Source organism: Triturus cristatus, chromosome 11, assembly GCF_964204655.1.
Source record: "Triturus cristatus chromosome 11, aTriCri1.1, whole genome shotgun sequence".
Taxonomy (NCBI): domain Eukaryota; kingdom Metazoa; phylum Chordata; class Amphibia; order Caudata; family Salamandridae; genus Triturus; species Triturus cristatus.
This window is the reverse complement of record NC_140594.1, coordinates 230,393,168-230,401,557: the sequence shown is the minus strand read 5'-3', so window position 1 is coordinate 230,401,557 and position 8,390 is coordinate 230,393,168. Positions and strand designations below refer to the sequence as shown.

The following is an 8,390-nucleotide window of genomic DNA, read 5'->3' as shown; positions in this document are numbered from 1 at the left end:
GATTAGATGGAGAGGAACACAAGTTCCTCATTGAAACATGGTGCTTACATTTTCTTAGCAATAGCCTGGGTCCTTTTCCTTTTATAGCCTTATAGACAATGCACATCGACTTAAAAGTGATTCTGTCCTTCACCAGGAGTCAATGAAGTTCCCTGAGCATGGCAGATGAACAGGCACGCCTAGTTTTGCTGCTGCTTGTACTCTGGAAAGCCTCTTTAGTAGCTATTCTGGAGCTCCAAGCATCAGGGCATGGCAATAGTCAATTCTGATAAGAACTGCCCTTTGGACCACCAACTTTCTAGCTGGCTGTGGCAGCAGTGGAACAATTCTCCGCAAGTTCCGAAGTAATCCAAAGCATGTGAAAGTTGTTCTGTTGACATGTTTCCATTGAGAGATTATCATCAAAATATACTCTCAAGTTACTGACTACTTTGGCTGTTTCTAGGTCATCTGTATTGGTCCAAGTCCGAAAATTGTTTTGGAGTTGAACCAAATTTTTTGACGGCATACAGCATAGAAACTCACTTTTCTCACTGTTACATTTTAGTGAGTTGGTGTTCAGCCAGTCTGCTACATCTTTCAGAAAGTTATGAAAGACATCCAAAGGTATATGTCTATCGCTATCTAGCGAGGAATTCAGTTGTGTATCAACAGCATAATTCACAAAACTAATGCTGTGTGATTGAATGATTCTCAGCAGGGGACGTAGGTAAACATTAAAACGAATAGGGCTAAGTGTCGAGCCCTGACGCGCTCCATGTTTGACCTTTTTTAATTCTGATAGATAAGGGGGTAGTGAGATTGCCGGAGTTCTTTCCGAAGGTAGGATTATATCCATTTTATCAGAGTCCCTGCCACTCCTTTATCTTTTAGCCTTGTCAGCAGTAACTGATGGTTGATGTGTCAAACACGGCTGATAAGTCCAATAATATCAGACCCCTGTCAAACATCATCTTGAGGACATCGATGGCTATGATTAATTTTGCTTCCCTACCGTGGGCAGGAACAAAGACTGTCTGCTCTATTTCCAGGATATTCTGCTCTTTCAGGAAACAAGAAAGTCTTTTGCTCACATATTTTTCTAAGATGGTTACTGGATAGGGAAGTTGAGAAATAGGGCAATAGTTTCTGAGCACTGAAGGATCTGCTGTGGCATTCTTCAGTAAGGGTGTTATTAATGCTTTCTTCCACCTCTGCGGGACCGTGCCTGTCTACAGAGACTGATTACATCTCTTTTGCAGCCCCGGAAACAGGTCATCTGTCAACTTCTTCCAATATTTTAGAGGTACTAGGTCTAATATAGACTCCGATGGAATGGGCATAGCTACAGCTTTGAAGGCTTCTTCGATCATTACTTCAAGCCTCTCTAGCTTTATATTGTATAGAGTTACTGTCTCTTCTTTACTTCCCCCATCATTTGTTTGTTGAGCTGTTTTGGCCGAGATTGCGTTTATGTCTGTAATAAACATCTCAATTAAATAATTTGAGAAAATCTGATAAATCATCACAAACTCTTCTAAGTGTGTTATTTGTTCGCTACGGTCAGGATTTGCCAGTTCTTTGACAAAGTCGAAGACTTTTTTTCCGACCTATTTGTCCCCTTCAAAATAGATTGTGCGTAGTAACTTTCCTTCACTGTCCTTATCTCTACTTTATACACATGTAGTACTTTCTTTAGTTGTTGCTTATCGCTGTCTAAATAGAGTTTACCATTTTCTTTCTAATTGTTTACATTTTGTTTCAGATTCTTTTAAGGCTTCCATATACCATAATGCTGATCGCTTACGTCGATGTGTGATCTCTAATTGGTATCACTTTATCTAACGTGCTAGTTATTTTTTCTTGCAGCATATTATAGTTATCATTAACTGTTTCTGCTTCAGTCGAAGAGTTTTCCATTCTGGCTCTTACTCAACATATGCCAGGCTCTGCCTTGAATTCTTTTTTTCCTCTCTGCCAGCTTGTCATTGAGAGTCTGAGGCTTTGTATTTAAAAAGCTATCAGCATGTGGTCCGACAAACTCAAAGGAATCTTGTCTGTGACTGAAATAAGATCTTTTGGTGCAAGTATACAATCCAAGGTGTGCCCCTTTTGACGAGCTGGGCCATTTATTAATTGTTCCAGCCCAAACATTTCACATGACCCTAGGAACTCTTTACATTGAGGGGATATGCTGCCTTCTGCCCAGATATTAAAATCACCTACAACAAAAGAGTTTGCGTGTGTAAGGCCAAGATTAGTGATGATTTTTACAAATGGGTCAATGATGGTGCTACCTCTTCCTGGAGGCAGATAACACAGGATTGCAGAAAACTCCTTATCCTGTTTCCCTATGAGGAAGACATCTATTGTTTCAATCCCTGGCATTTGATCTACATTATGCCTGGTGATTTCCCATTTCTCTTTAAAAAATACTACCACTCCTCCTTCCCCTTTGATCCTGTCTTGCATGGTGGATAACTTTGAACCCTGTTGGACAGGTGAATCCCACAGTGATATTAGACTTCGTAGGGATTCATGTCTCAGTGACAAACAGCAAGTCCCATTCACTAGTTTTGAGTATCAGGTTGATCTCAACTACATGTTTCACTGCATTTGATCAGTACTGTCCCCTCCTTATTATTACTTTGAAAGACCACTGGACATTGTCTCACTCTGTTTACTCTCCCCTCCTTTTTATCCTTAACTATACCGGTTGGCTTAACACTTTTAACCTCTTACTTGAATTGGTTGTCCAATTGCCCTACGGAAAGTCTTCCCAATCCAATCTGGTAGCATGGCTAGCGCTGTGTGATCGGAGAGCAGACAGCTTGCCTTTAGATTAAAACTACTAAATGAAAAAACAATGCTTGTACAGGCCGTTCAAATTCAAAAAGCATTTTATTCATATAGCGTGCAGTTAAGAGGTTCCTGGCTTGCAGTGACATAGAAGTGAAATGTTACAAGTAAATTGTAATAACATTTTATTCTAGATAAAATATAAATGGAATGATCTCTTTCCTTCGGCAATCAGGCATTTATACATTAGAAATGTTATTTTGAAATTGTCAAATAACTACATCTGTCATGTAAACAATAATCATCACTTTATTCTAATTGTATTCATTGGCCCATGTTACATTTTACACTAACAAAGCAGATTAAACATTAGCTTATTAAACATGTTTTACTTCGACTGCATGTTGAAATGATTTGTTCAGTGGTATATAAGACAGGTTCAGACTCAGTGGTAAATAAGTTGCTACACAATTTTCATCATTGCGTTGTCCAGGCGGATATCACGTAATTGACACATGTTGGCATACAAACATCACACAAATACTGCTGTGTCCATACATGCTCATAAGGATTAGCATCTTTCCACATCCACAGGTGCACCCTCTGACATTCCGTAGTTCCTTATAAAGGTTGGATTTCTCAGTTAGTCACGGGTATTCACATTAGGACTAGAAAAGGGACAGCAATTTAAAAATCATTTGACTGTGGCTACAATATTCACTTCTTGGTTATAGAAAGGGGATATGAAAATGCCACATGTTACTACTGTGCACGTTCTATTAAAAGCAAGTCTCAATTCCCTTTTGTTTTTTCTGGAATGTAAACAGTGTAACACATGTACAGCAGATAAAGGTGTTTTCATCATCAATGTCTGACCAAAATGTGATCAGTGAGGACGCTGGCATTTGGAGTTCACAGACATCTATCACAGGATTAGGCCAGAGGAATACAAGGTCAAAACAAGGCACTGACCAGGTCTCCTAGGGTTACAGAGGAAATACAGCATTCATTAATGGATCGTCAAAGTGTGTAGTAACCTGTGAAACAACCCAATCTGCTTTGCCGAGCCTCACAACCTCCATCTTACAGACTACAGAGCAAAGAGAAAGAGGAGACCCGGGATGTAGACACCCTCTACTGCAGTAAAAAGTATTAGAGTATCTAATTTGCAGAATAAAATGTTCATGATATATAAATTTGACTGTGACGATGAGCAGGCCTGGAAGTGCAAACATATAACTCAGTGGTATGTCCCTCAAATAATGTAGTGTTTTTAATGTGCTGTTACCATTCAGTTGAGCTAAATCACATTACAGCATCAGACATAACAATATGGCTTCTGGTTTTCTTTTGAAGTCCAAGAACCATTGCGTTAATTAAATCATCCCTTTGACGTTCATATCAGTACAATGGGCACACAAAAACAAGCCTGGCTGTTATTGCACCGAAGATGCTAGCATGTTCCACTAAGTACATAAAATACTTAGGGCTATATTACAAGTGCTTGGGGTATTTTGGCATGGAAATATCTCTCAGAAAAATACTGATAGCTTCAGTGCTGTAGTTCCCTGGGTCAGTATTACTGCTTGCTTCCAAGTTGGGGAACGAGTCATAACACATAGCATTAGAACTGGTCACCGGATTACTATGTGCTTTGTTTCTTTATGACCACTTTACCCCAATACATTTCACCTGTTTTCCTAACAAATTTACATAGGTAGTGACACAAGTGTGTCACTATTCAGGAGGGTTGTAATCTACACTACTTAAAGCCCAGACTTGGGAACATACTCTTGTTTGCACCTGAATCAGATTGCCATGGCACTCGTAATAAGGCTATTAAAAGCAGGAACAACAGAAAAGTTATTTTTAAAAGGGATTCAGAGCAGCACTTGGTTACAACTGGCCATTCACAAGCAAACTCTTATGGTTTTAAGATACTGTACAAATCTAAACAATGTCTGAAAGTGTTATATACTACTGCTTACTACACGGCATGCAAACTGGCTCAGTGACCAAAAGTGGATTTGCATCTGCCACCACAAGGCTGAAGAACACAGCCTATGAACAATACAACTATTTGTGAAGATCTGCATTGCAAAGACACCTCTTTTCCAAATTTGCTACAATTTTGGAAGGTTTACACAATCACTGGTTTGCTCTCCTCACTTCTTTGTTTATTTTAAATAACTATCTGGGTCCCGCAGAATTTCTACTTGATGAATAAAAAAAGTTATTCCAAAAGAAGCAATTGATGCAAAACAATTAAGATGAAAATATATTTCTTGGAGGCAGTGCTGTGGAATGTGTCCGCTTGTTAAACAATATGCGCTCTAATGGCTGGTAACATATCACACCAATGAATTTGTAGTCAATTAGTACACTAAGTACAACTGATCAAAAAGTTTTATATGTTGGGAATAAAGACTTACGGGACGCTACGCTGCTCGTCTATTCTAGCCTAGAGGGCTACCTCTGAAAATGTATTAATTCACATTCCATGAGCATGTTCAACATCAAAAGTCACGTTGGTAGGAAACGCTCACCTTAAGAGATGGACAGCACACCATGACGTTATATGGATCTGAAAGAACTGGACTGCGGGCATGGCACCCATGTCAGTGTCATCATGTTAAATGGCAGTCTATAGTAGTAATGATATTGTGCTAGGCATACACTTCTCTTTTAGATATGGAAAGAATTATGGAAACAAGTAATACACAACACTTGTATAATGGGACAATGTTACTGAGGTGAGCTAATAGAATCAAAAAGGACACGTAAAATCTCTCTAATGTAACCTTAAATCCTGAAATAACACATGATGCATAAAAAGGCCAAAATAGCTGATGTTTGCTGCACACATATTGAATAATGTGTACAATAAAGGGCTTCCATTCAAGCAATGCGTTACTCAGAGGTGGCCAGGTAAGCCACTGAATTCGGCCTGCAACATCTCCTCTCTTATGAATTCTTCAGGCTACTACAAGAATTGGCACGTGGTACATGACAGTCTCTCACCGGGATACTACCCTTTGGTTAGCAATTATATATTATTTAAACTTTCATAAAATGTATCATAAAAAGCATACATACGTGTGCTGGTGTATTCATATCTTTAAAATAGATTTTTAAGTCTTAATTAATGTGAAATGCATACTGTGTGGGAGATTCAAAGCAATCTCTTTGAAATATCATGGTTATAATATTACCAGATTTTTTTGGCGGAAGAATATATTGTGCCCCGATTTTCTATTTAGGGTGAAAAAGCCCTTGTGCTTGAGATGCAAGTATAAAAACTGTGTGCTGAGAGATGGCCAATACTTGCTTTATTCTTCATTTATTTTAGCATTTTCTAGTGTGGGATGTGCTCGACACCTATTCCATTTTTCGAAGCAGTTTTAAGTTTTAATTTTTCAAAACTTCTAAAGATGTCTACTTCAGTCAATAGTTAAGACATGATGCTCTGCCCACTGAATTGCAGCCTTATTGTATTCCACTGCACTGTAGTCTGCAAAACATACGACTAAAGCATAGGCACCTATCTTCGACAGCCTGCAAGGTAAAGAAGTTGCCAGCCTGAGCATCCTGTCACCACATTGGGACTTTGCGGCTTCCATGTCGCCTATGATCACCATAAAAGCAAGAATACTTTGGGGGTTTACCAGCACACAAAATGGAGCTGACAAACTACCAATAGATTCACTATTGACAGCGCCCACTAAACAAACCCAGACTTGTTACGTGTGTGCTTCCTAAGCATTCCTACTGCATCCCATCGGAATAGCCTCTATTGTGTAAATAACACAAGGATATTCTCATTAGCGTCATGCAGCACTTTGCCGAATGTGGAGCTGAATGTGAAGCTAAATATTCCGCTACATCCATGGTACCGAAGAAGTATAAGATAAAGCAACAACTGGCCACCCTGTCAATTATCCTCAAAGAAGTGTCCACTTTATAGACACATTCTAGGTCAAGGGCAAAAAGAGGGGTTGAATAGATTCCCTCTGCATATCACATGATGGTTGTGAATGTTATAAAAGGTGTCTATCTTCCATATCATCATACCATATCTAAAAACAATTCTCAAGGACTATGTGAAGTGCAGGAGTGTATGTTATAGGTTATCCCACTGTACAACATTACTATACATAACATGAGACTAAATATGTACAAAGACAACAAAATCCCTAAATTGTGTGGGACAACCTGAGCTTTTCTTTCTAAAATAGGTTTCACTCAAAATAAATCCCAAAAATCACAAAGTGTGAAAAAACTATACACCCACCCACTTCATTCACTCCCTCACTTATTAAAAAAAGGAAAAATATGTACATCTATTTTAATATGATTAAAATTATTGCTTTGATTCCCACCTAATGAAATATTTAAAGACATTCTATTGAAGCAACCGCATGTTACCTCGCACAAAAACCCCTCTTGTAAAATGAAAATTGTACATTTTGTTCATTTTAAATTCGTGTCTGCTGATCACCTGATCAGTGTGTTCAATACCAGCCAAAATCCAAAATATATTCTTCTATAAATGTGTCTTGTTTTGTTATGGCAGTGAACATTTTGTTCAATCACTCAATCGCGGGGAGAGGAAAACTCTAAAAAGTGAAACACATTTCTCTATGCTGATAAGTGTGATATTGTGTGGTAATTTCATTTTTAAATCTATGTTCATCATAAACAAATCCAAGATATTCGTTAAACTTGACATTCCCTCCGACTGACACATTTTTAAGTGGCTGGAAATCTCTGAATTCTGTGGACATGCACAGCAGATCTTCTTCACTTGCCAAGTGGGAAAACAAAAGTCAAAGTAGTTCCACCAAGTAAAAAACACACACAAGTTAGGACGTCCAGAGGCGACACGCACGGCTTAGCCCCAACTTCAAGTATGAGTTGTATAGTTTTAAAGTGACGATTCTCCTATATCCGACAAAATACAACTTTGTATTTGAGTATGAATATTAAGCAGCTTTTTCCACAAAAATGGGAAGGCACCATGCACATAGCAATCGAGGGAGACAGCAAACAGCAGCAGCAGGACATTGTTTCTAGGTTCAGGTGAGTTAAGGCTTGTGTTAAATGTTTGTCTCTCTCTTGCTGTCCAATCAAGAATCTGAAATGGAAGAAAGACAAAACACCGTTTAATTTAGCTGTAAACCTAAGGCTCACTTGAGCTCAAAATCATACATTTAGACAAGCAATATACATGCTCATGATCAGGGATAACATTCACATAATGTCATTTTCAAATGCAGTGGTGGCTGAGGACCATTAAAGGTGGTGAGGTCTAATCCTCGATTTGAAATCCAGCAAGTGAGACTAACTTCTAATTGGTAGGGTCGCTCACTCTTACTTGCACTCACTGTTACACTCTAACCCATTATCACTCAGTCTTATTCACTTACTCTCAGTTATACTTGCACTCACTTTTACTTATTATGACGCAGTTGCACTCATCCTCTCTGACCCACTCAGTCTCCCTCATTCTTGCACTAAACCACTCATTCTTACTGTGAGCCACTCAATCTCTTTCTGACTCACTCATACTCAGTCTCACTCATTCTGACTCACCCAATCTCACTTCTTTAACT

The 8,390-nt window shown here is 38.7% G+C and overlaps 1 protein-coding gene across 4 annotated transcripts in view; it reads right to left on the bottom strand.

Moving 5' to 3' along the window:
* Positions 1 to 2,861: 2,861 nt before the first annotated feature.
* KIAA1671 (KIAA1671 ortholog) overlaps positions 2,862 to 8,390 on the bottom strand; it is an 899,111-nt gene continuing 893,582 nt past the window's right edge. For all 4 annotated transcript variants that reach the window (XM_085633358.1, XM_085633361.1, XM_085633359.1 and 1 more), the window contains one exon: positions 2,862 to 7,912. The gene's annotated coding sequence lies outside the window, so the exon portion shown is untranslated. The remainder of the gene's footprint in view (positions 7,913 to 8,390) is intronic.